Here is a 24959-nt window from a genome sequence, read left to right as displayed (position 1 = left end):
GTCCCCCACCTCAATGGACAATAGAAGAAAATGGGCCTCACTGTCACAAACTTCAGCACCTCTCAAGGAACTAATTAAATCTCCTAGGATGCCCTCACCCACACCCTAAGAAATTTGAGGGGTGTGCAAAATCCAAACCCAATTCAACACCATCACAACAAAAGCCCTTTACTTAGACAAAGCCTCATCTTGGATTTCTTTGTCTCTTTCCCCCTACAGACTAGTAAATTTTCAAATTCCCCAAAGGTCATGAGTTTGGCAATGGAACAATGGCATCCCGGGAGGGAACGCCTGGGTGAGGGACTCTGCTGCCCTCTGGGCCACACGGCGGGGCTGTTGTCTCTCTTGAGAGCTGCAGGAGTCATCAAAGGGGGAAACTCGGTCTCTGGGGTCGGGGTGAACACTGGATACCTGCCACGCAGGTGGGTAGGCACAGAACCAGACCTTAGGGCATCGAGGTCCTGCCCCGCCATGACTGCCCGGGGAAGGAACACCCTAACCACCCTCCGGCATTAGGGTGATAAGGTTTCTGTCTGTTCAGAAGAGGAAAAGAGTCATCTCAACCCCCCACCCCAACCAGCTTGGAAATGAAGAAGGGGGAAGGAAAACAGTACTTACTAAGCACTTTGTTTAAATGTGCCAATCACTACGCTGCGTGTTTTGTATCTCATCTGCACACGGCCCTACAGAGTAGGAACAATTCCTGCATTTCAAGACAAAATGAAGCTCCAAAGAACAGCCTCGAAAGGGCACGGCTAATATATCATGGATGCAGGATTCAAACCCAGGCCTGTCTGGTTCTTAAATCCATGTTCTTACCTCACACCATGCTGCATCTCAAAAGGAAAGACTGGTTTTTAGGTGTGAAAATATAGCTTGGCCATTTTGTAGGAGGGAAGATTCATGACTCATCCTTTTTGTTACCAGCTGGGGCTTAACATCCGCTTACTCTGAATTTGACCCTTTTGTCCTGTGGGCTCACAGCCACACCATGAGAGCCCAGGAAGAGAAGCCTGGCTAGCGGTTAGATCATATGCAACAAATGTTTAAGGGATGGTTGAGTGTGAATGTGAATCTGGGGGTGACAGAATAAATGAATGACTGAAACTGATGAGGCCATTCCAGGGCTAAGTTGGCAATCTTGGTCTCATGAAAGCAATGCATCTTTTTTTTTTTTTTAATTTTTAAATGTTTGTTTATTTATTTATTTTTGGGTTTTTTTTTAATGTTAATTTATTTTTGAAAGAGAGAGAGACAGACTGACAAAGTGTGCGTGGGGGAGGGGCAGAAAGAGAGGGAGACACAGAATCCGAAGCAGGCTCCGGGCTCCCAGCTGTCAGCACAGAGCCCGAAGCGGGGCTCGAACTCATCAACCGTGAGATCATGACCTGAGCCGAAGTCGGAGGCTTCACAGACTAAGCCACCTGGGCAGCCCAAGTCTTTTTGTTTTCGTTGTTAAATACGATGTTGATTGTTTATAGCAGAGATGCTTAATGTAAGGGGTAAAAATTGAACTGCTTTCTGTAGCCTAAAAGGAGCTAATTAAAATGTGGCCAGTCAGAGATTACATACTCAGAGGTGTCCCAAGGGCCCCTGGATTCGCACGGCACAGATAGTCTCACTCCCTGCTAACACTTCTACTGGGTGTTAGATACTTGATACGGAAGTGATTTCCACCCTTCTCCCTCTCTCACTGTTCGGGGAATCCTGGTCAATTCCTAGGTTGACCGTGCACTAAATGAGGTGGCGAGACAGACACATCTAGCCCAACCGAACCATCAGAACGTGAGGTCACAGTGCTTATCGGACCCCGTGAAAATCCATCCGCCCCATTCTGGTATGATCACTGTAGTGCCTAAGCCATGGCCCTCACTCTCTCCACTCAGAATTCACTTTAAGCTATTATAAGGAAGCCAAAGATAAAACAGCTTCTGCATAATGAAACACTAATCCCCGGAGTGTGACGCCCACGACACAAATGAATGCTAGACAGAAGATAACCAAATGTCTAGACTTATTCATAGTTCAACCCGGCACTCGTGGCTGCCTCAGCTTATAAACCATAAACCGGTTTAAAAATACACAACGGAACAACAACAACAACAAAGGGCTACACCCAGCAGCACCTCTTTATTTGGGCCTCTTGATTTGAGTTCATTTGTACTTATTTATCTATCCAAACACAGGCACGCCTTCGAAAGCTGATACCAGCTTCCTGAAAATAATATGCAGTGGGAAGCTTCTGGAAGTGATGATGACCTTTCTTCTTTCTTTTCATAAATATACTGGTAGTCTGGAATTTCCTAACAAGCCCCCCCCCCCCTTTTTTTTTCCTGGCTCTTGAAAATTAAGTTAATAAGATTGCACGATTTAAAAGGTCTGTGGATTTGTGTTCAGCACAATGGACTGCAAGTCTGGCTCTCTGGATTCTAGAATGATAATGTCAGCTATAATTGGCTGAGTATATTATATCTCAGGCATTACACCAGGAGCCCAGAACATGACCTCATTTCATTTTATAACAGCTCTCTAAGGTACCCATTCTCCTACCTAGGATACCAACTGTGTCCTCTGGCAAATTACCTTATGCCTTGGTTTCTCCAACAGAAATAATAGTTTTAAAACAGGAAGGCTTAAATAAAATAAAACGACGGCCAATTAATTAACATTAAGCAGCGAGACAACAGTTGCTATATGCGTATATAAATCTAACATGAGCAATTCATTTTTCTTTTATGTCTTTGTCAAGAGAGCTCTTAAAACATAATTTCTAATAAAAGTAAAAACGGAATTCAAATTCCTAAGATCACTCTGGCAGAAGTTAGATATTGCTATGGAAGGCCTTATTCATTTGTATCCCAATGGAATGTACTGATTCCTGCAGGGAATAACGTTTACATTTCATTATGCAGGCGACAGAGGGACCCATGAATGAGACTTGCAGGAGCCTGGAGTCCCCTACTCCAGCCTTGGGAAAGAGCTAGGCCACTGCATGTGACAACTTTAACTTACCTTTGACTGTTTAATGAAGACGAGGTAAGTTAAGTAACATTTTTCTTAATGGAAAAAAAACCCCCACAAAAGCCCTTAGTTATTGCCCAAAGAAATGTTCAAACCTTATCTGTTCCACTGTTATCTAGAGCTTTCCTGTTCTAAGTATGGAACAAAATGGATTCTGAGAGTCTCCTTCCCTCTTATCTCTTCTAGAAGCAAGAATTCTCTAAAGGCACGACAGGGAAGGAGGGAACATTTTGAATCATTTTTTTCCCTCTCTTCAAGCGAGTGCAAGGAGAATCGTGCATGGTGAGGGGACACAGGGCCAGCACCGAAGTCACTAATGTAAGTAATAATGACTTCCACCCAGAACAATCTAAATTAGAGAGATTTTACTGGCCCAATAACTAATGTCACATTACACACTTACTTTCCTTTGTACCCTCTATCTGTGTGGCCTTTGATAGACAAAGTTTTCGCTATAACCGTGGAATATACAACAGGGCAACCGCAGAGTATTATACAACAGGGCAATCTGTGAGATATAAGAGGAATGACTACATTACGGGGCTGTCGCAGGGATTTAATGAGACAACGCACAAAGAGCACTTGAAAGAGTGCCGGTACGTCCTAAGTATTCCATACACGCCAACTATGGTTCTTATTCCTCTCAGTATATAGAATTCTATTTAACAGAGGGCAGACCCCGCCGAATCCCATCCCATTTTCAACCTATTTCTTTCAAGGTTCCTATCTCTTTCTCCTTGTGTTATGGCTATGTCCGCCTTCCTCCAGTAGACCTTCAGTGTTTGGAAAAGCAGAAACCCTACCTCATTTCTCACTGTATACTCAGTAGAATGTGGCCTAGCCCCTCGCACCGAATAGGCCTTTAACAAGTTTTGATGGAATACACAAACGAATACATGAGTGAACAAATTAATATACGTTGGAAAACGCCAATCATTTCCAAGCCACGATCCTTAAGGGAAATCAGAATGACAAAGCATTTGATTATATGTCTCTTCGATAAATAAAAGGAGTGACAACTTTTTTAATGGCTTTCCTTGTTTTGTTTCAGTTTATGAATACTACATCTAGCTACCAAAAAGCTGATGCCATTTGGGTTTGAAGAACAAAGCCATGACTCTTCCCCAAAGAAGGCTAATCATACATCATCAACATCTTCTACTTACAGGATACTACCACTCGATGCAACAGTACACGGAGATCTAAGTCTAATAAATAAGTAGATATGCAGCAAAACAATATAGCCAAACTCCATACAACATTATTGAACATTCACTGGCAATGATGATCAGTTCAAGACAAACCATATTCAGTAACAATTTATATACATGTGTACTTTTTGACAACTTACAGACTGTTATAGAAAGACAGGACTACATAAATCTAGCATGGAATAATGATTTGCGGCAACCGGTTGGGGACTTCTAAATTTTAGCTTGTTATCAGGAAGAGACAAATGTGAGCAAAATGGGACATCTATGTTTAGAATATGATTCTCCAGTTTTCCACCTGCTACTACCCTAATTCATCCTTTAAGACTTGGTTCAAAAATCAACTTCTCAGAAGCCCTTTATGTCAATTCCATCTTTAACCTCAGTGCTCTTGAGGTTAAAAACTATGTGAATGAATGAATGAATGAATGAATGAATGAAAATGTGGAGAAGTGAGCTGGGGTGATTAACGGAAGCATGCCCTGAATTGTTCTGGTTCAGCAAAAGATTCAGAAGTGAACGTTGTAACAGAGCTCTAAAAAGATATTTGGCACATAATAGGTGCTCAAATGTTCATTAAATGGAAGAATTAATGGAGAATTCTTCCTGCTCAACTGTTTATGTCTAGAAGATGCAATTTCTGAAATTATTTTCATTGCCAAAGTAGATATTGTTCCCTTGTGCTATTATGTGCTTCCTCTAAACTATGAATCCCTGGTTCCTTGTAAAAAGTTTTAGTTTTTGTACAGAAATGGATTTTGTTTTGGCCACACTAAGCAGTGCTTCTCTGCTCAGGCACATTAACCACCCACTCCCGCCCCTGAAAAAGCACAGAGGCTTTCAGAAATGTGTGGCCTTTGGAATAAAGGAGGACGTGCAGAGATCCACTGTAATGCATGGCATGGCATAAGTCAAATCAAAGAAGAAACAGAGAAGCAAGGATCGCTCGTGAGATTTGGACTGCCTGACCGCGGAACGCTCAGAATAAAATCGTAGGTGCTAACGGTAACGATCTCGTCTCAAGGACATAACAAACTTCTATCAGTTCCTTGGACAGACAGAATTGGTTTGATGTGGACCTAAGTCATGGTGTGGAGTTTTGCCCACATGTTCTTACTTCAGGACCTTCTGGGGGATGGAATTTACCACACGGCATCTGGGTGGGAACCTCATGTTTGCCCGCAGCCTGGGACTTTATTCCTGCTCTGCCCACAGATGATTCACTGGTCAGCCCTCACTGAACCAGCTCCTCCTTTACCAGCTGTGATGTTGTTTAAGTGATGCCACCTCCCACCCAAAGTCCCTGCTTCCTCTTCTATTGAATGAGGATAATAAGAGTACATATGCTTCACAATTGTCATGAGGTTCTGATGAGCTGATACACGCAGCTATGTTAGCGTGGTGCCTGGCACATAATAATGTGCCAATAAGTGTTATCTATTAGAATCATTATTGTAATTCATAACCAAGCCTCCACTCGTTTGCCCATTACTTATCCGATTTTTTTAGCGTATTTTATATTTTTAAAAGTAATATTCAGGATGAATGACTGAAGATGCCCACATGGCTTGCCATAAGAAGGACTACTCTCCTCCCTTGTCGGGCGCTGTGCTATGCATGGAAGGTGCCATTCTCAGAAGCTGTGAGACCCAGGATGGACCACATTCTATGCTTTCCTTTAAAGGAATCAGCAAATGGGAGTGCCTGGGTGGCTCAGTTGGTTGAGCGTCCGACCTCAGCTCAGGTCATGATCTGATGTTTCATGAGTTCGAGCCCCACATCAGGCCCTGTGCTGACAGCTTGGAGCCCGGAGCCTGTTTCGGATTTTGCGTCTCCCTGTCTCTCTGCCCCTCCTCTGCTCGTGCTCGCTCTTTCTCTCTCAAAATTAATAAATATTAAAAAAAAAAAAAGAAATCAGCAAATATGACAACAAAGGGTGCAAGGGGAGCCTTGAGGAGAAAGGGATATGAGGGCAACATGGCTGGATGTGTGTGCTGAGCAGCTGGCCATGTGTACCGCTGAGGTCCAAGATGCAAGCAAGGTTAGGCCGGGAGGGAGGCAGAGACACAGTGGAAGGAATCGTGGGGCTTTCTGCCAGCATCTGGCAAGTCCACATCTCTCCTCCGAACCAGCCTCACTCCCAGCAGAGGGCAGTGGAAGCCTGTGGGGTGTGTGTGTGTGTTTGGGGGGGCAGGTAATTGACCAGTAACCGCTGCTTATCCCATTGTCTGTAGCGCTTTGAAAGAGACAGCCCTCATTCGTTGGTCTAGTTGGCCACCATCAGAGGGCATTTTAGTTTCGGTGCAGAGAGATATAAGGACCAGGGATGGTTCGGGGTGATGGCGCATTTTATATAACATATATACACACACACACACCACATCGCTGCCTTGGAGGATATAGCCCGCAAATATTCTGCTGCAACGTCAGAGTGCCCTTACAATGATGGAAAGCCACACGTTAATGCCAATTAGGTAGATCCCCACGAAATAATTTGAACCAAATGGGAATTACAACAGCACCGGTGTTCCCCATAAACACCGAGTTGGAGTGCTCTATGCTGAATTTTACTTCTGTGTTATGAAGGCGGCTGCTGATACGATGGTATGACTTCTGCCGTCTCTGGGGACCTTCAAACAAATGAGCTATCTTGTAAGCCAGTCCCAGAATGCCAGCTTCCTAAATAAATACTAAGATGCATTTACTATTTGTATCACTTAAGAGGTTGAGGATGGGGGGAGGGGAACGATTCCAAACACATGCACATTTTTATTTAACAACAGCTCAGCTATTAGACAATATAGGGTCCAGTTGATGCTTGGACAATGTGGGGGGGTCAGAGGCACCAACTCCATGCCACCCCGTAGTTGAAAATCCACAGGTGACTTTGACTCCCCTGAAACTTAACTACGAAGAGCTTACTGTTGACCGGAAGATTTATTGATAACATAGACAGTCAATTAATACCTATGTCATACGTATTGTATGTACTACCTATTGTATTCCGACAGTAAGGTTAGCTAGAGAAAAGAAAATGTTATTAAGAAAAGCGTAAGGAAGAGAAAATACATTTACAGTGCTGCACTGTATTTACTGAAGACAAGTCATGCCTAAGTGGACCCGTGCAGTTCAAACCCGCGTTGTTCAAGGGGCAACTGTATTAGGAAGACTGTCCTAGAAGCTGTGCTGGTGTCCTGAGTAAGTCTACACAGCATGCATACAGGCAGACATCCATAAATGATGTTGTACTCTGCCCCAAAGGGATAAAACTCAGACCCAAACAATCCAGTTAGTCGTACCCTGGAGCGGGCTAATTTGTATTCACTGTGACAAGTCTTTCCTCTCAGACCTGAAGTAATTATTAGAAAGTGAGAAAACAGACATTACTTTTGGGAAGCTGGGACGTGGCTTTATATTCTAAGTTGCCACCAGATAGAATGACCCATAAAAATAACTCCGAAGGCTATTACTTTACAACCAGAGCATATAAAATCTGATAGTTACAGACTGTGCCCCTGTCATGTGTATTTTAATTAAAGGTTTAAACTGCTAAGAGACAAAAACTGAAAACATGTACATAATCCATCTAATTTTGCATAATTTCTCGTTAGTTGCATAGCTGCTTGTCACCCTGTCTGACCCCGATTTCCATGTGATGTGTGCACATTTCCTGGCTGGGGGGCGTAAAAACCCCTTTTGCTGGGTACGATGATTGCTATGATTTCCTCTCGATGCGTACGTGAAACCGGAAGGTTCCCAGCTGGAATTTAGTGGAAGCACATTTAGGACAGGGGACCACTTGGTATTTATTTACAAGGTTCATCCAATTCAAGCGGCCAGGGGAACGTGAGCTTTTTGTTGTTGTTGTTCCTGGCCTTCTTGCTCTAGGTTTGTATCTAATATGGTGTGGGAGGACATCAGTCCACATGCCCTTGAGAGGGCGAGATTATTCGCACTAAAACTAACACGGCACATATCACCCGCGTATCAACCAGCAGTGTCGTTTTAACATTAGCAAGGGCAGAGCAGGAAAAAAAAAAAAAAGAAACAAAATCACTTAGTGCACTAACAGTTACATTTGCCCGCCCCTCCTGGGATAAACCAGGACTAAAATAAGTAAATTAAAATTTTTTTTTAACATTTATTTATTTTTGAGAGAAAGAGAGAGACAGAGCATGAGCAGGGGAGGGGCAGAGAGAGAGGGAGACACAGAATCTGAAACAGGATCCAGGCTCCGAGCTGTTGGCACAGAGCCCGACGCGGGGCTCGAACCCACAAACCATGAGATCATGACCTGAGCTGACGTCGGACGCCCAACTGACTGAGCCACCCAAATGCCCCTAAAATAGGTAAATTTTAAATAATAGATAAATAAGACTCTGAGATTACAAGGTGAAAAGGGATGTGTAAGTGTTCAGACTTCTTGGGTTTGAGTCTTTCCGTTTCCTCTGAAAAAGGCATTTTTCAAAACATGGATTGAGGGGCACCTGGGTGGCTCAATCGGTTAAGTGTCTGACTTGGTGTCAGCTTATGTCATGATCTCGCGGTTCATGAGTTCGAGCCCCACATCGGGCTCTGTGCTCATGGTGCAGAGCCTGCTTGGGATTCTTTCTCTCTCCCTCTGTCTCTGCCCCTTCCCTGCTCTCTCTCTCTCTTTCTCTAAGAAAATAAACTTTAAAAAAAAGTATTTTGAACACAAAAAACCATAGAGTTAAACACCAGGCTGCCTCCTATATATACAGGTCATTCATTGTATTATATGATGAGGTTATACACAATCCCAAGGGCGAGGGCAAGGTCAAACACACATGCATATGGGGGAGGAGTGAGTGTGCGAACGTAGGCTCACATTCCTACAGACCAAGCGGGAGGTCATTGGGACAACCACCAGTACGACAAATTAAAGTCGGCCACAGTCAAGTCCCACCGGAACCTTCCAAACCTTTGTCTGAAAACACCGGACGCTGCGAGACAGCTAATACATGGCTGCGTTTAGTGCTGTTCTTCCTCCTTGACTTGCACGGCTCCCCACTTCTTGGAGACACTTGACAAAGAAGGGTTCTGAGCCTCTGTAACCTGGTGAGGAGCATCTGTGAGTCTTGTTCCTGTCTCTAGAGCGAACTCTCACTAATGAACCGAGGGGCGGCAACCTTAAGAGGCCCCGCCGGTCGCCGAGCAAATAAAAAATGGACACCATCCAACTAGCTACACTTTTGCCCTTCATGATGAAGACCCAGTTGTGACTCCTCCTCCTCCTCCCCGGGTGGGCAAATACGACACAAAAATGAACACATGGTAACAGCAATTGCAGGGGAGAGATGTTTCTTTGATCTGCGTCCCCTCTGTCCCCTCCGCTTTCCTGACTGGGACCAATGAGGTCTCATTTCAGTTCTTTCATATTTTTACAAGCCAGAGGGAAACCAGAGACGTTAAAGTTCACGATGGGAAAAAAAAAAAAAAGTATTTCCAGTAAGGTGCTTTAAAGAAAAAGTATTGTCTTAGCAATTTTGAAGTTTACAACACAGTATTGATGACTATGTAATCAGTATGCTGTGCAACGGGTCTCTAGAACTTATTTATCTACAAGTGGTTGCAAGTTTGGAGCTTTCAACAACCTCTCCCCAGTCCTCCTCCAGCCCCTGGTAACCACCATTCTGCTCTTCGTAGACCCTACAAAGACCCTGTTCTTACCACACAGAGAAGAAATGATAATTATGGGAGGCGATAGAGGTGTTAGTTAATTATGGTGGGAATCAGACTGTCAAATGTAAATGTGTCAAATCAACACGTCCCACTGCAAAACGTAAATGTATCAAATGCACCTTGAACTTGCAGGAGGCTATGCGTACAATTGTATCTCAACAAAAAGAAGAGTATTGTCATCTGACCTGTGATCTGATTCAGGTAATGAATTTTGGAGAGGGAACTCTAAAATTCATTTTTTTTTAATTTTTAAAAAATATTTATTTACTTTTGAGAGAGAGAGAGAGAGAGAGAGAGAGAAAAGGTGAGTAGGGGAGGGGCAGAGAGAGAGGGAGACACAGAATCCGAAGCGGGCTCCAGGCTCTGAGCTGTCAGCACGGAGCCTGACGCGGGGCTCGAACCCATGAACCGCGAGATCGTGACCTGAGCTGAAGTCGGATGCTTAACTGACTGAGCCACCCAGGCACCCTAAAATTCATTTTTAATGAAGGGACATTGAGTGATAGGGCTGGGGGATGGAGAGAATCCTTATAATCACACACCAATCTCTGAATAATATTTTCTTTGTTAATCGACAAGTCTGAAAACTGAAATGCCATCTCTGATGTATTACTGTTCGAGTATGATCTCAACAGTCCTGAGAGCAGGTGGTGAGCACCGCCTAGAACTCAGGTTTGCTGGCTTTCCGTTTCTTTTGTGACTGTTGCTCTGAGGTAATTGCTGCTATAAGACAAATCAGAGCTACGGGTTCAAAAGAAGGCAGGCGAGAAGCACATGAGTGTGTGTGTGTGTGTGTGTGCATGCACGCGCGAGTGTGTAGGGGTGGGCTGCACCCACAATTGTTCGGTCATCTGCAACCATCCACACAGCCCATGTGGATAATCACAGTTGACTTTTCAGCCTCGTTGGGAGCCTGACTTTACTGACTGTACCTCTCTATTTGACCCCGGCGGCATGGGCCAAGTTTGCCTATGTGGTATCGACATGGCGTTGACTTATTTCCAGGCTTTGCCCATTGTTCCAGGCACAGGGACACAACAGATCATGCCACACAATCAACTGGCTATTCCATGGAGAATCAACTGGAATTCTCCGTGTTGTCCTTACCTCCACATTAGAAGGTAGAGCTGCCCCAAAGGGTGGTCAGGGGAATGTTCACAGAAGCCTCTGGAGGATCTCCCTGGGCATGGCTTTATGAAAGACAGAATCAGCTAGGCTCTCTGAATGGATTAGGAGTCAAGGTGAAGAGGAAAAGAGAGACATGTTCTAGGGGTGATGGGAGTGTGGGTGCTCCATGACTCCCTTAAGGAGCCATCCAGGACCTTCAAGACGATTCAGAGCTGCTCCAGCCTGGCTGGAAGCAGCCCCACTGTTGGTCCTATGTCTCCTCTGAAGACCTTCCAGGACCATCTGATGGGGCCAGGTCTGGGTCGGCAGCTCCCTGTTATACTGTCTACCCAGGGCCTCCTATGAATGCGAATTTCCAGATGCATCTGTGGACTCTAAGACTGTGCCCATTACGTATAAAAGTAATCAACTCAACACAGAACAATATCCTCGCTATTGCCTTTCTTCATCTAAAATGCTGCAAAGCACTAGATCTCCTAACTCTTTCATATTTTAAAGATGCTTGATGTCAGGGTTCCATGGACCAGCTCCAAACCAAATATCCTCAGGTGCCTTCTGTCTTAGGACCCCTCCATACCCGCAAACTTCACCTTCAGGGAAAAAGGGAGCCCGCTTTGCCTCACTGTGCCAAGCTGCTCACCAAAAGTGACCCAACAGGCACCTGCTTTCCTCACTCAAGTGTACTTGTTCAAAATGCCTTTCTGGACAGTGGCATTTTAACAGTGTCTACCCCTTAACATACGGTCTAGAAATGTTCCAAACATATTACGGTAGACAAAGTCTAGCTATAGGTCCTGCTTACCCAGTGGCGAACCACAGAAAAGTATAATTCATACTCCCTAGGCGCTGTAGGTTCTCCATACTTTCTTAAGAATCCTGCCGACTTTTCTTTCTCCTTCCAAAGAGCAGACTTCAGATGTTTTTATAAAATCTTTCCATTGTAAAACGGGTCCCTAAAGCTTCAGCGTGGACATTTCTCTTGTAAATCCCAAGAGTTTATTATCAGATTTGCTTTTTGGTCCTCACAATACCCATCCTGCTTGTGCTACTCACTTTCCAAAATTTAGGAATGAGAAGTCATGTGGGAGAGGTGGCAGGACTGAGACATTGGTCCCCCCCCCCCCCACACACACACCATGTGCCCGTCACATGCTCCCTTGTTCAACTGCAAACATGGCGGCAATGTCACGGGTGGTGGCCCATGTCCCATAACCTGTTTGCCAGCGAGCAATGACCCTGTGTTCCGGAAAGAAGAGAGAGTGTTCACCATTTCGGCATGGTGACATTACAGTCAGATTCCCAAGCTAGCCTCAGATGCTCACAGACCGCTATTAACCACGGTCTGCCGCAAGCATATGGGGAAAGACAGGCTGGAGTGGATCACAAGGGAAGACTCAATGGCATATTTGCCCACAACACTGCTACAGTAGCATAGCTTAGAGAGAGTGAGAGGCAAGGCATTCATCCGCTATTTCATTCTGGAAGGAGGATCATTTTGGGGGAAATCTGCAAAACCTTGTGAGGACAGAAGGCAACATTGCTTTCAAGTCATGAGTAATGAGCCGTTTGGTAGGAAGGAAGTTGATTCTGTCATTCATTCTGACAGGGCTTCTTCACAGAAAAGGAGGGGTGCTGAGGGTGGGGGGCAGGGAAGGGGCTGGCTGGGGAGGCGGGGAGAGAGGACAGAAGGGTGAAGCCAGCCAGGCAAATGAGAATGAGAAATTGCAATTATGGACCTTATGGAGAAGCTGCTGGTAAGCCACTCTGGCCAAAGGAAAATGTTGATTGGACCAGTTTCGGAGGGAAACAGACAGCCCTTCTGGAAGCAGATGGATGACAACTCTCTGGGAGGAGGCTGTGTTGTTCATGTGCGAAATGGTCTTAGCCAAAGAGTAAAAGTGCCAAGCCATGTATGTAAGCAGGAGCCACCTGGCCTTCGTGTGGTGGAGGAGCGGGGTGTGTGTGTACGTGTGTGTGTGTGTGTGTGTGTGTGTGTGTGTGTGTGTGTGTAGGATGGCAAGACTTTGGCAACAAACCTCTAGCTGAAAACTCCAGACCATTAAACCAAGCAGGTCTTCATTTGTCTCTCTCTCTCCCTCTCTCCTCCTCTCTCTCTCTCTCTCTCTCTCTCTCTCTTTCTCCTTTTTTCTTTCTGGTGTCCCTCTCCCTCCAGCCAGCACTCTCCTCCTGCTTTAACCCTTCCCCACTTCTGCATGTATCTTGTCTTATGAAACCATAAAATTGAGAAAAAACCCAATAGTAAAAGATCCAATTCGAGGCAGGATTCAGATTAAGTGAGTAGAAATAATCTGCTGGCAAAGGACAGATTCGGAACAAGCCCCTGTATATCCTCACCTGAAGCACCCTCCCCGCTCCCCACCCCGAGTCTATCCTCATGGACTGGGTTTCCTGGGTGGGTAGGTGGGTGGGGGGAGGTAGGAAGAACGGCAGGGGTTGGGGGAGGATTTTGGTGGAAGTGGATGGTCCAGGTCCAGAGGTGGCCTCTGATGGGGGCCATGTCGTCTCCAGGGCAGATAGGATAGACACCCCCCACCAGCGTTTCTCCACCTCGGTGCTACCGGCATTTTGTACTGGCTAATCCTGCCGTGGGGGGACTGCCCTGTGCATGACGGATGTCGTGGGGGGTGAACTCAGAACCACTGAGATAAGCTTCATGGAGGGTTGGCTGGTTTCAAGGGGAAACTACTCTCTTGTTTCTTGCATGAAGGTTAAACACACGCACGCACACGCACACAAGCACTCAAAACCACACTCTCACACATCCAGTATTATTACAAAGGCCCGAAGAAAAGGTCGCTCTCAGTTCTGATTTTTTCTCGTACTTTCTTCTACCTGATTTGTGGTGAGTGCATCTAAAGCTGGGGCCACAGCATCAAGGGCTCCATTTTTAAAGTGACCTTAACTGCCTCCGCTGTTTAGGGCCTTAAGCCCCAGAAGCCTGGATGGAAACATTCAGGCAGGATACAACTCCCATTCTTTCATTCAGCTTCTGCAAAATAATGTTGCATACATATGCATGCCTTATAATCGGGCTCTGCTAACTGTCTGCACCCAAAAGAGAAAGCAGACGTATAAAGACGATTGAAAATGTATTCCACAGGGCTCTGAGGTTGTTTTGAAAGACTCTTGATTCCTCACAGATTTTCAGTGACTAGAGGGATGGGGGGCTGTAGGAGGCTTGCTGCACTCTGAATTATTTAGCTGACTCAAACGAACAGATTTCACATTGCTCAATGTACCTGATACTGACATTGCTGTTTACGGATCGGGTCTTTTCTGCGTGTAGCGTGAGAGCATACGAGCATAAACAAGACACGGCCCGTCTTCTCCTGTGTGCCGGGACTACCAGCAGCCAATGTCTCTTAAGTGCTCAGGCACCGTTGTAACACCTTGGCTTTCATCCAAGCCTCGCAACAAGTTTGCGAGGTAGCTCCTCTTCAGCCAAGTTTGCAAGGGAGGAAACTAGACGGAGAAGGTAACTGTGTAGCCCGATTCCAGTGCTAGTAGATGGCAGAGGGCGGATTTGAACCCCGGGCAGGCTCACGCCAGCGCCTGCACGTCTAACTGGCATGCCGGGCTGCCCTTTTCTGCTCCGGCGGTCACACAGCCAACTACGCTCTCAGGCAGGCAGTGCTAAGCGTCATAAATAGCAAAGGAGTCTAAAAAAAATTAAAATGGGATCTGGTAACCCAAAGGAGGGACAGGCTGGCTTTGTGGTTAGATGGGCTTGTGGAACAGACAGGTGTTGAGTGGGGATGCTGAAGTCTGGAGGGGGGTGCTTCGTGGGCTGGGTCGGAATGAAGGGGAACACGGATGTGAACGCGTAGGGAACGTCGGAATTACAATGGGAGTTAGGCGTGGCTGGAACATGGGCTACCGACGGGGGGGCGGAGGGAAGAAAGGCTGGGGAGGCTGACAGAGATCACCCTGGCTACCAGTCCCTGCACCTGCTTCCTCCTCGTCTTGTGCGGGGAGCTTGGGGGTTTCTGGTGAAGAGAGGGCACCTGCTGAGCTGTGGCTGCGGTATGCCTCGCTCCTTAAGAACCTTAGATTTCAACTCTGTCCCATTACCCCTTCTCCATAAAGAGACAACCCGTCTTGTAAACGCCTTTTCCTTCACTGACTGGACGGACCCCACGTCTCCCACTGGCACGGGCAGACACGCAAAGATAGCCGACGACACGGTGCTCGAGAGATGCCGAGAGCCCTTTCAGCGAACAAAACAACAACGTCAGAACTTCTCTTAGGACAGGACCCGAGTTGTACAGTTTAGTCCCATTCGATCCGCGTAAGAACCGCAAGCACAACCGTTACCCTGTCGCCCTTGACAAGTAGAGAAACTGAGGCAGAAACGGCTAAGGGCGCCCTTTGCCAAGGTCACACAGTGAGACAGTGTGCCGGCTGGGGCCCACACCTTGGTCTTCGATTCCCATTGGAAGCTAACTGTGGATGGATCAGGGGTGAAGGGGGCCATCTGCCCACCACTGCATTTTCAAACGTGAGCCACCGAGTCCCCCGTGTTTCTCATTTCATTGTCCAGGTCATAGCAACTATTGAAATAAAGCTATACAGTTAGTTCAACATCAATCAAAAAGGAGAGAGAGAAGGAAGGGAGGGAGGGAGGGAGGGAGGGAGGAAGGAAGGAATGAAGGAAGGAAGAGGGAGGGAGGGAGGAAGGAAGGAAGGAAGGAAAGAAGGAGGAGGGAGGGAGGGAGGGAGGAAGGAAGGAAGGAAGGAAGGAGGAGGGAGGGAAGGAGGGAGGAAGGAAGGAAGGAAGGAGGAGGAGGGAGGGAGGAAGGAAGGAAGGAAGGGGGAGGGAGGGAGGGAGGGAGGGAGGAAGGAAGGAAGGAGGAGGGAGGGAGGGAGGGAGGGAGGGAGGAAGGAAGGAAGGAAGGAAGGAAGGAAGAAAGGAGGGAGGGAGGAAGGAAGGGGGGAGGGAGGGAGGGAGGAAGGAAGGGAGGAAGGAAGGGAGGGAGGAAGGAAGGAAGGGAGGAAGGAGGAGGGAGGGAGAGAGGAAGGAAGGGAAGAAGGAAGGAAAGAAGGAAGGAAAGAAGGAAGGAAGGAAGGAAGGAAGGAAGGAAGGAAGGAAGGAAGGATAGAACAAAACAGGAAAAGACCCTGAGTTATTGAGAGCCCAGCCCATGGTCTGCAAAGCTGACAGTTATTATGCGTAATTAACACAAAGCAAGGTTCTGTATACACACTATCTCCAGACATGTTTTTGAAACAAGGGTTTTGCCTTTTACCACCAATAATTTGTCTTGTTGTATGTTGTTACTTACACAGATGTTCCATAATTTTTTGCATATGGCTCAGCCAAAGAAAGCGTTTTCCCCTTCCATTTTTGGGAAAGATGAGATTGCCTGTGTGAGGGAGAGAAGAACGTCTAGTTTTTACATAATTTCTATGGTGATGAGGGGTTGGGGGTGGCTGGGTTGTGTGTGTGTGTGTGTGTGTGTGTGTGCGCGCGCATGCATGTGAGTGTTGTGGTGTGTGTGTGTGTGTGTGTGCGCATGCATGTGAGTGTTGTGGTGTGTGTGTGTGTGTGTGTGTGTGTGTGTGTGTGTGGTGACAGGATCCTTCACCCAATCCTACAACTGCATCTTATCGGACTCTCTTCACGAAGCCATTCCTACAGGACCGGGGAGTCCTATGTACATGCAGGTTAATGGCATTTGCTGGGATAACACATTATCAAAAGCCTCTCTAAAAAGGGCCTGAATATTTACCGAAGAAAAAAGAGGCGGGAGAGATGGGAATACATGGGAGAATTTTTCTCTTTCTTGGCAGTCTTCACAACTGAACACATCAGAGCCTCCCGTGTTTCTGTGACGGCCCTCCGTGCAGTCCAGTATGCACATATACGGTATCAGAGGACAACACTGCCCGGCGATTTCTCGGGAAGGAGGATGTGTCTATGCGGATGTGGTTTATTTTCAGGGGGTGGGAGTGGTGGGGGGTGCACATATCAGAGGGAGGGGTGAGATGAAATCCAAGGATACTGGGGTTTTTACAAGAGAGAAATCCAACTGGCTGGAGGGATGGGGGGGTGGCGAGGGCAGCTTTAAAAAAATATATACATTTTCTCTTTTATTGCGATACCACCAATTGAGAGAACATTCTGCTGGGGGGGATGTCTGCCAACGACTTCTAATTCAGTTTGTTCTACCCGTTTTATTTTTAAACCCAAGTGCAGATTTTATCCCTGGAATGTTATAGAATTGGTGTGGGCAGAAATGGGCAAATTTACTTCAGAGGTGTTTTATAACAACTTGGAAAAGACCCTCTAAAATTCTCCAAGTACATTTCAGGGGTGAATTTCATTTCCTTTCTCTTCTTCAGAAAGCTACTTCGATTTTTTAAAAAAAAATTTGCACTTCACAAAGTAAAACATGGTGATAATTTTGAAAGCATTTCAAGATAATGGCACTATTAGGTGTTTACCATAAGCGAGGTAGTTGGGAGTAGATTGCATACTCTCATTTAATCTCCCTACCACCTTATTATGCCCATTTATGGGTGAGAAACCAAGGTAGGGAGGGATGCCAGAGCTGAGTTCAAATCCCGGTCCTGACAATATCAGAATCCTTCTTAGCCACTATGCAAGTATGCTTCCATATATCAATGTCTGGCACTTTGTACTATTAACCAGGCTACTTATTATTCCAACAGGACGGTGGCAAAGGCAGATTTCCTTAGCTTCCTTTTCTGATGAGACCCTGATGCAGCCGAAGGAGGCTTGCAAAATCTATCCAGTCTCTGAGCAGGAGTTTTGGGGGGTGAGCATGATGGTAACAAGAGAGTGTCAGAATTGGTGAGTGAGCGAGTGATGTGTGTGTGTGTGTGTGTGTGTGTGTGTGTGTGTATGTGTGTGTACTTTGAAATGCCACAGCACCGGTACCAAAAATTGTTTGTCCTACCTTGGCAACATTAAAGAGCGGTAGAGTGTCCCTCCCAACCCCCGTCCTCCAAAAGTATTTACTTCAAAAATCGATTTCCTCTGTCACTATTTATCGCAGCATTTTGCTCAGTGGTTCTGAGAAACCGCATGGAAAATCACAATGTTACACTTGTTAAATTGACCCTGCAGGGCTCGACCGCTAGTACATGCATCATCCCAAGAGGTAAAAAGGCAAGTCTGCCAGGCTCATGCTGAGAATATCATCATGAAACCAACAAGGATATGCAAATCTGTCTGTTCTATAGCTCATTTGCATAGTTTTTCATTGGTTTTGTAGAACCTCTATACTAAATGTCAATTTCCTTTTCTTTCCTAAAGCTTATTAGCTGTGTGTGATGTTTACAGCTTGAAGACCAAACAGATTTAATAGGTAAAACATTTAAACGGTATAATTAAAAAGCATGTGAGAGGCTCTGATGTAGATCAAACGCATAGATATACTTGTGCTGTTAAAATATGCTTTCCAAGTTTGGAAGATGCAGAGGCTTTATACATGTCTGTGCACGCATAAGCTCCACCACAAAATTTGCTTAACCTATTTTTTTTTTCTGCAACGATCTAGAAAAAGCAGAGAGATGTGCTTACAAACTACTAAGGGCTTGAACCTAGTTGCTGAGTACACATTTTACTCACAACGAAATCTGAATGGAAGTCTGCCAACGTCTGGGCCGACGTTCAAACACTCTGAGTTTCTATGTATTCCAATCTCTCAAAACTAATGTTTTAAAACTCTTTTGATATTTTCTGAGGCACCACAGAGCTAAATCCTCACCTCTCAGTTCAGAGTAACATGCAACAATCATATTCTGCTCTAAAGATGTGCAAAGGCCTTTCACCGTGCAGCGTTTAACTTCCTCTACAGCGTCAATACAACGAACACGTGATGGGTTTTGACCCAAATTATTTTCCTTTGTGCATCAGATTTGGGAGCTGGGTGAAAAGAGGCAGCTCTGGAGAGATCTTGGAAACATCTATGAAGACTGAAAAAATAATTATCTAAATGGGAGGCAAAAAAATCTTATTTTCTTTTTTGCATTCCATGTGGGCAGGCTGAGCACATACTTACTACTGGTCATTAGTTCATAATGGCTCTACCAGAAGGTAATTGGTGATCCACACCTTTGGAACACTTCTTCACTGGCAACGTTGATACAATTAGCGGATAAACCAAGTTCCGCGTGGACCGCGGGGGGGAAACGGCTGTACAATATCAAGTTAAACTTTATATCTGGCCTTTAAAGAAGAAAAGGAAAGCCAAGTGGACTTAGGAGATCTTAGAGGCAGTAAATAACTGAGACCTGCCGCTACAAAGAGAGATGTCTTTCCAGGTTAAACATCGTCTTGCCACACGGAGCCCAGGTGAGGCTGCCATAAAACACCGCTGTCATGTTTTAGCGCCTTTGGGGCCACGGGCACATTTGTGCTTGATGGAATTCAGCTGTGCAGCTCCTTACTGTCAAACACAACCCATCCCGTTTTAAGTTCTTTCTTCGGTCTAACGTGATGGGCAGCGGGACGAAACAGGTTGGATTAAGCAGCATGAAAGAGAACGAAAATAAGAACAGTTCTCAAACAAAAGCAGAACTAGGGATGCTGCGGCCGCAGTCTGCAGACCTAGGTCTTGATGGCTCTCCGAGGAATTATTTCCAAAGCCCAGGTAAGCCACAGATGGGCTCTGTGCCCCTGTTTCCTCATCTGGGAGACGAGGGTCACCACACATCCTCTAGCCTCAGAGAATCTTCGAAAAGTGAAAAGTGCCATGAACACGGACGCCAAACTATTATCTCAGGATTCAACGTGCCCAAATCCGATGGAAACAAGTGAGACCCTAAATTAATTTGATACCTTATGCTATGAGCTGCATTTTCCAAAAGCCTTTCAAAACTGGCATTTATAATATTTTGTGGGTTCATCCTTTTCCGTGTTCAGAAACATGTGCACACATCAAAACAGACCCAGTTAGGGGCGCCTGGGTGGCGCAGTCGGTTAAGCGTCCGACTTCAGCCAGGTCACGATCTCGCGGTCCGTGAGTTCGAGCCCCGCGTCAGGCTCTGGGCTGATGGCTCAGAGCCTGGAGCCTGTTTCCGATTCTGTGTCTCCCTCTCTCTCTGCCCCTCCCCCGTTCATGCTCTGTCTCTCTCTGTCCCAAAAATGAATAAACGTTTCAAACAGACCCAGTTAAATCTGAATTATCCAGTGGGGGATTATCCAAGATTCTTACTGTTTCTCCCTTTTCCTGTTGCCCATTTTTTAGATTCTCTGGCAATTCCTCCATGATTAAGGAAAAGCATGCAAATCAATCAATCCCCTTCCTTATGCACTGTAATTTCAATTATCTGTGTTGCCTCAGCCTCTATTGGCACGGATAAGTGAGGACGTGCTATTTGTACTCACAGTTGCATGTAAACATTTGTCTGCATTGTCAGGAAATGAAGCAGTGGCATAAATTAACTTAATCTCTCCACCTTTTTTTTTATGTTTATTTTTGAGAGAGCGAGACAGACAGACAGAGTGTGAGTGGGGGAGGGGCAGAGAGCGAGGGAGACACAGAAACCAAAGGAGAAGGCTCCAGGCTCCGAGCTGTCAGCACAGAGCCTGACGCGGGGCTCAAACCCACAAACTGTGAGATCGTGACCTGAGCCGAGGTCTGGTGCTCAACCGACTGAGCCACCCAGGCGCCCCTTTCTTTGCCTTCTTAAAACTTTGCTTACTGAATGGATATTTTTCTAAGATTTCTTTTTTTAATCTTTTTTTTTTAAAGTTTCTTTATTGAGAGAGAGAGACAGACAGAGAGCACAAGCAGGGAGGGGCAGAGAGAAGGAGAGACAAAATCCCAAGCAGGCTCCACGCCGTGAGCGCAGAGCCCGACGCAGGGCTCCAACTCATGCCCCGTGAGATCACAACCTGAGCCGAGACCAAGAGTCAGATGCTTAACCCACTGAGCCACCCAGATACCCCAAAGATTTCTTTCCTAATTTTATATCTACGTACCTGCCTTCTAAAATGGAGAATAACGAACAAATTTTAACCTTTCTTTGATGACTCAGCACTAGAAATAACCATCTATTTGTTATGGGTCTATACAGCACAGTTTTCTATCTGCTTTTGAATATTCTTCTCACTTCCTCTCAGCCTTCTTTTTTCATCCAACAAATCAAATACGTGCGGACTGTCTCCTATAGGTCAAGCGCTAAGCTGTCAGGGGGTACAGGTTGAATGAAGAAAACTGGCAGGGTCCTACACTCATAGAGCTTCCATTCTGGTCGGGCAGGAAAGATACGACATGATGGCACAAATAGATAAGCTTATATGTGAAAACAGCTCTCGGAGAAACGTGCAGGGTGATGGGGAATCGCTCGACATGGTGGAAGGAGGTCGGCGAAGTGGGCGATCCTAGAGGGAGGTGGAAGCCGGGGGGATGGGGAGAAGCAGGTAGATCCAAAAGATATTTAAGACACGGGACCAGTAGGACTTGGTGGCAGAGGCAGAGGAAAATAGAGAAGAACACTTCAAGGATGGCTTTTGGGCGTCTGTCCTGGGTAACCAGATGATGCCCGTGGCCGAGGTGGAGAACGGGACCAAGATGAGATTTGGTGGGAGGGAGAGGGATATAACTTTGGCCCTGAACATGTCCAGCAAAGGTGCCTTTGTGATGTCTAAATGGAGCTCGCTGCCAGGCGGGCCGCCGGGTAGAGAGGCCTGAGGTCGTGGAGAAATCTGGCCTGAAGGTATAGATGCGGCAATCTGCGTCCCTCGCGGAGCTGGCCGTTGGGATGAGATCGTCGGGGGTGAGAACGGAACCGGAGGAGAGAAGTGGCCCGAGGCCGGGGCCGCGAGGAGCGCTGGCCCGTGGGTGTCGAGAGCATGCAGAGGAGGAACGCTGAAAACGGCATTCGGAAGAACGGACCAGAAGGGGGAGAATGGGCATCAGAAGAGAATGGCGTGAAGGACGCCAAGGGAGGAAGGTGTTGTGGAAAGGAGGGAATGAGCAGCACTGGCCAGGCGGTTGAGACATCAAGTCAGAAGAGACTGCTAAGGGCACACGACACATCCAAGGACGCGGAGATCACAGACGACCTCAGCAGGAGACGGGAGTGTGGACTGGAGTGGGAAAGGGCCGAGCCGGAGCCAGCGGAGGGTGTACGGGTTGTCTTTTACCAGGGGCAGCAGAGGGTGAGGCTCTGCAGACGGGCACGGTCAGGATCATGTCTGGCCGCTCCCACCGACCTATGAGATTGAAGGCAAATACTGAATTTCTCTAGAGCTCCATTTTCTCGTTTGTACAAGGAGAGAAATAACCTACCTACGGGGCTGTTGGGGGACTTAAGAAACACAAATCACTTCGCCCAGTGCCTGACGCGTAGTAATCGTTCAATAAGTGCTAGTCTTTTGTTGCTGTCCACGCTCTCTTAACCAATTTATTTGTTGAGGATCTGCGTGTCAGGCATTGCATTAGACGCTGGGACAGAATGATCAACAACAACAAAAAGTAATCACCCATCTTCACGGAAATAAACACACAGCTTCACCATGAAATACTTTCCGTTAAATGGTGGTACATGCTAAGGAGAAAGATAAAGGAAAAGGAGCTAGGGCAGGGGTCTAGAACACAATTTTCAAAAGTCTGTCAAGAGACGCTTCATAGAAGGGCGCCTGGGTGGCTTAGTCGGTTAAGCATCCAACTTCAGCTCAGGCCATGATCTCATGGTTCACGCGTTCAAGCCCGTGTCGGGCTCTGTGCTGGCCGCTCGGAGCCCGGAGCCTGCTTCGGATTCTGTGTCTCCCTCTCTCTCTGCCCCTCCCCCACTTGTGCTCTGTATCTCTCTCTCTCTCAAAAATAAATAAACATAAAAAAATTAAAAAAATAAAAGAGGCTCCATGGAGACAGTGACACTTGAGCAAAAGCCTCGGGAAAATGAAGAAAGCAATGTGGTGTCTTAAGGAAGAGCATTTCAGGTTGAAGGAACTGAAGGCCCAAATGTCCTGGGGTAGGCCCCTGCCTGACATGGTAAGAAAGGAGCATCGAGGTGGGGGCTGGTGTGGCTGGGGCTGGGCTTGCTAAGTTGGGGGGAGGGGGAGGGAAGAGAGCAGGAAATGAAGTCAGGGGCCAGGACAGGGGTGGCTATGATGCGCTCTTTCGGCCATAATAAGGTCTCTGGTTCTTCGAAATGAACGGTCAGGCCATCGGCAGGTTTTGATCAGAGGAACGACCAGGCCTGAACTCTGTTTTAACACGTCCTTTCTGGAGGCTGTGTTGAGGATACTTTACGGCAGCAAAGGTAGAAGCAGAAAGACCAGTGAGGAGGCTGCTACAATATTCCAGGCCAGAGGTAAGGGTGGTGTGGGGCAGGGGGGTGGGTTGTGCAGGAGACAGAGGAGTCAAGGGCGGCCTCAGAGCCTTTGGCCAGAGCAAATGGAAGGAGGGGGCTGCCGTTTCCTGAGGTGGGAAGAGTGGGAGCGGCCGGTGAGGGAGAAGGGCAAGGGCACATACAAATGGGGGTGCTTGCCGGGTGGGGGGCTATCCGAGTCTGACACCGAAAGGAGAGGGCCGGCTGGAGAAGCTGTCAGCTTTGAGACGGTTTTAAGAGATCAACGGGAAAGCCGAAGAGGTCTGAGGACTGAGCTCTGGGGCTGCCGAATGTTGAGAATCCACCTGCTGCTGCCCTCACTGTTCCGCTCGGTAACAGGTGCGCGGGCTGCATGGAAGGTTCTGGCCACGGCCGAGGTGCCTCAAACCGCACACGCAAACGTCACACACGTGAGGGCCGCGCAGCACAGGTGCGTGGCAGACTTCCGTCTCCTTCGGGGGACGCTCGTGTTTGTCACATGCCCCGTGTACTAAGCTGTCGAGCAGACCGCCAGTCAGCTGGGCCACAGGAAGTAGAGGCCAGAAGTGGCTGGTGAGCAAAGGGACAATTCATAACCCCGTTCGCTACTCTTCTGCCAAACACTCAACAGAACGGACGAGACTCCCGGAGAGTTTTGCTGTACTATTTGCCAATGAGAAACACAGAAAATCGTAACTCCTCGTGTTTTCTTCCTGTTCTTACATGATTTCATTAGCGTATAAAGGATTGGTGGTATTCCTCTTTGTTCCAGCGCACGTGAGGATGTGCTTTCTGTCCGCCGCTTCCTAAATGGCTGGGCTGGCTCTGGGCAGAGTAGGATTTGGCCATGACCAAGGCAGCTGAGCGGCAGACGGTACAGAAGAGCTCCCTGCATCTGGAAACGCGTTGCCCACAGGGCCTTCTTGTCCAGGAGCGGATGCCACGCTAACTGTGGCCCTGCTGACATCCGCACTCACGGCACGGCAGCGTGCTAGCTGGAGAGGCGGTGACCGTGGCCAAGGCCTCCTTAGAGGTCGTGCTTAGAGGCCAAGAAAGAGAGCCAAGAAAGAGAACCACGGATGCTGCTGAAGAGCCTCTGGCGGGATTAAACAGCTCTTCTTTATCTGTCCTCCCTTCCTGTCCCTATTTAAAATATTACGAGTGCGACACATCACAGGGCTCTGATTCGGAACACAACACAGAAAATGCCAGCTCTTGGGTCAGGTTTCAGAGTTATAAAGAGGAAGGTAAAAAGGATGTTCAATCTCTCTGTCTTAGAAATAGTCGATTTTAGTTAAAAATGAGAAGCCCAGGGGCACCAGCGTGGCTCAGTCGGTTAAATGCCTGACTTCAGCTCAGGTCATGATCTCACGGTCCGTGAGTTCGAGCCCCGCGTCGGGCTCTGGGCTGACGGCTCAGAGCCTGGAGCCTGCTTCCGATTCTGTGTCTCCCTTACCCTGCCCCTCCCCCACTCACACTCTGTCTTTCTGTCTCTCTGTCTCTCCCTCAAAAATAAACACACATTAAAAAAAATTTTTTTTTTAAATGAGAAACCTAGTCATCTTTAGCAGTGAACTAAAGAATGCC

At 46.9% G+C, this 24959-nt stretch overlaps 1 protein-coding gene across 8 annotated transcripts in view; it reads right to left on the bottom strand.

The window, feature by feature from the left end:
* ATXN1 (ataxin 1) overlaps positions 1–24959 on the bottom strand; it is a 396156-nt gene that overhangs the window by 99088 nt on the left and 272109 nt on the right. The window contains exon 6 of one of the 8 annotated variants that reach the window (XM_030314794.1): positions 16367–16447. The exons of the other annotated variants lie outside the window; for them this stretch is intronic. The gene's annotated coding sequence lies outside the window, so the exon portion shown is untranslated. The remainder of the gene's footprint in view (positions 1–16366; positions 16448–24959) is intronic. 8 annotated transcript variants of the gene reach the window in all.

Source organism: Lynx canadensis, chromosome B2 (genome assembly GCF_007474595.2).
Source record: "Lynx canadensis isolate LIC74 chromosome B2, mLynCan4.pri.v2, whole genome shotgun sequence".
NCBI classification, from domain to species: domain Eukaryota; kingdom Metazoa; phylum Chordata; class Mammalia; order Carnivora; family Felidae; genus Lynx; species Lynx canadensis.
This window is presented reverse-complemented; position numbering and strand designations above follow the sequence as displayed.